Raw genomic sequence first — 3,273 nt, forward strand, 5'->3', positions numbered from 1 at the left:
TTTGCTTTGCTGTTCACATTTCCAAATATATGCAACTTGTATTTCATCTCTTCTGTGCACTGCACTCATACAACGCAAGTGTCCTGCATGCGCAGTAGAGGACGCAATGACATCACAGGCCAGCCTGCTCTGGGTTTACGGAAGTAAACATGGATGGTAGTGCTGGAGCGTGTCTAGCGATCATACCCAACCATGAAAACGTCTGCCATGGTTGTTGTTGTTGGTTGTTTTTCTTGTCACTTCTTCATAGCAGACCCAGAATAGTGACCTTTGTCAGGTAGGCTATTAATGGCGTTCAGGTCAGATGAATGCGACCTGGCCGTTCTGACACAGGTCGCATTTGAAAAGATCTGATTCGTATCAGATTAAGGATCACATAGCCAAGTGGCCTGGATCGGTTTGGAAAAAAACAGATCTGAGTTGTTCAGACTGTCATGAAAAGATCAGGTCCAGGTCGCATATGGGATTGGATTTGGGTCACTTCAGGCTGCAGTGTGAATGCAGCCTTAGATAGGTCTCTACTTCAACATTTAATTAACATGTATAGGGCAGGCAACATATCTAAAAGTCGTTGGACGCCAGCCCTCATGGATTGAAGTTTATGACTACTTTTTTACAGTATTATTTAGCAACTCTCCTCCTCCTTAAGAAGCATAGACACCAAGGGGGCTGACAGGAGGGACTAAAGTTCTACTCAGGTTTGTGTTGCTTACTCTTAGTAACACTGTTAGCACCTTAGCGACTTTATCAATTTATTTCGCTAATTTTCAGACCCCTTTAACAATGTTGTTTTTGTGTAGTTTTTTTTCTATTTGAGATTTTTGTAACAAGTAAAAGCACAGACTGATTTCGCTCTGAGTTTACAGTATTCAGCAAGCAGCGAGTGCAGCTGTTTGCTCCACCCACTCCAAAAGCACAGGTGGCAATCAGTCAGCCTCACTTATGCAGGGAAAGGAAGAGGCAATGCACTATGTTTCCCCATTCAAATTGAGTCATGCTGCATGAGCAAAACTTGCACTCATTCCACCCTAGATTACAAAGCAGGATGTAAATATAAAGCATTTTTTTTTTTGCATTTCAATGATCCAACCCTGTTATTCAGTCACCTCTGTCAGTTCCTCTGCTATCTATTTGTTAAATTCAATAATTAAACAAAATTTATACATGCAGTTTGTGTTTAGGTAAAGTATTAAAAAAAACTTTAAATCATTTTTTTTTTTTAGAAATATTTTGAGCGTGTTTTTAATCCCTTTGTGTTTTGCCAATTCTACTATCGATCTCTTCAACAATCTCATGACATACTCTTTATTTTTATTGACATACTTTTTATACAGTTTTATACAGTTTGTAGCCTTTTGACTAAACATGTATTTATATTGCACTTTTGTTGTTTTCATTTGTACTTTTATTTTTATTTCTTTTATTACAGATGCTTAAAAAAAAACAGTCATTGCTCATTATTGTGTTTTTACCCTTTTGTCTGCTTGGAAAAAATAGTATTGATATAGACATCAATAAAATACCAAATCAATAAGTTGCATTGTTAAAAATAGAAGTATTGATAAGTCCTTGATGATACATATCCTTGATTCCCATTGGATTTTTCACACTGGACTGAATCAGTCAGCCTTAAACTAAATCATGGAATAGATATTTTCCAGTTGACGTTTTGATCAGCTAATAGTGTTTCCATGTGTAGTCACTGGGTATTTCCACCAGTGGCTGTACTACTGATGATTTTCAAATTTCAAAGAATTGGAAACTGGAAGTAAAATTAAACAACGTTAGAATAGGAAATGGAGCAAGGCTTCAACATAACCTTAATCTGTACACAGAGTTTAGAGCAAAGATCCTATTTTTATATATATCAAACTAATTAAATGTGATATTTCTACCAATCCTATTTTGTTTAAGTCCTTCTGAGTGAAATATCTCAGACAAGATTAAAGAAAAAACAAAATAGGAAAAAAAAACAAGCCAAGACTTGGTTTGGCAGACTGTTAGAAAGAAAATGTACTTAGTGCCATGGCCAAAGAGACTAAAATTACCAATATGATCCAAGGATAGAGGGATAAAACTATCAAACTTCTGGCATACAGTTTCAGGACCATTTGTGTAGAAAAGAAGTAGAGAGGAAGCAAAAATGAAAACAAGTTAATGAAAAGGAGCAAGAGCTTTGTGCGTTCCCTGCACAAGCCAAGGACGTTTGAGGTTTAGCACTTTATCTTCCAGCTAGATTTATTTCATCCACAATGCTTCCCTTTGCCTCCCTTTTTTAAAGAATGGGTATGGGAAAAGATATTTATATAAAAAGATTGATGGGAGCTTTAGGGGATCATCCTCATTAAAAGGAAGAGACATTTCTTTAGAAAGGAACATGGTCATTTGATCCTGGTCATTAAACAAGAGAATTGCAGTCTGGGATCAGCGTGTAATTGTCTGGGGCTGATGGCGTTGGTACATACTGTAATTTTGAAGCATAAAAACTATACAGTAGGTTAATATATGCTAGGAATTATGGAGAAACATGGACAAAATGTCTTTATTTTTTGCATTCATCACTTGCTAGCTTAAACCTGCTTTATTTTAACGTAGAAATTGGTTCTAAAGTCTTGCTTTTAAAATCTTATTCTATTCTCTTTATTCACAGTAAGGCTTCCCTGACTGTGGACAGTGCCGGGCTAACTAAAGGGGAAAAGTGAAAATAACATTTCTCAGTCAAGTCAGAAAGAGGCAGAAAACCTTCATTTTTCATTCAAATCTTCATTCATTTTGAGAATTAGATTTTTGTCTCAAAATTTTGAACAACAAGTGTGTGTCTGACCAGTGAAGCAAGACTAGTTTTGGTAAAAGATGTTAAGAAGAATTTCTCCATGCTTCACAACTTCTATAGGGAATTTTCAATGAGATGCCTTCATGACGTGAAGGTAAAGAATTGAAAAGGGAGCTATAGAAGAAACGATCTTTAGAAAGAAGGTCAGTTCATTGACTGATGCATTATTTAATTCGAACAGAAAAGCCTTCCTGAGGCAGCATTATTAAACAAACTATGTCCGCTTTGGGGGAATGTTTATTCTGTAACAAAATAAATAGATTTGAGATTCTGCTGCAGTTGCTAAAGTCCGACTGATGTCTCATCCAACTGATGGTGCTATGACAGGGCATCACTCATGATGTATGCAAAATAGATTACAGAACTACCACAGCATCATCCACAACACCATAGCAGCTTTATTTATTGAGCATTGAGCAAAACCCACATTCCCAAGTATA

General features: G+C 36.4%; 1 protein-coding gene across 5 annotated transcripts in view; it reads right to left on the bottom strand.

Moving 5' to 3' along the window:
* epha3 (EPH receptor A3) overlaps nt 1–3,273 on the bottom strand; it is a 124,551-nt gene that overhangs the window by 47,424 nt on the left and 73,854 nt on the right. The gene's annotated exons all lie outside the window — the stretch shown is intronic.

The sequence above is a fragment of the Cyprinodon variegatus genome, unplaced genomic scaffold (genome assembly GCF_000732505.1).
Source record: "Cyprinodon variegatus isolate N-32 unplaced genomic scaffold, C_variegatus-1.0 Scaffold295, whole genome shotgun sequence".
Classification (NCBI taxonomy): Eukaryota; Metazoa; Chordata; class Actinopteri; order Cyprinodontiformes; family Cyprinodontidae; genus Cyprinodon; species Cyprinodon variegatus.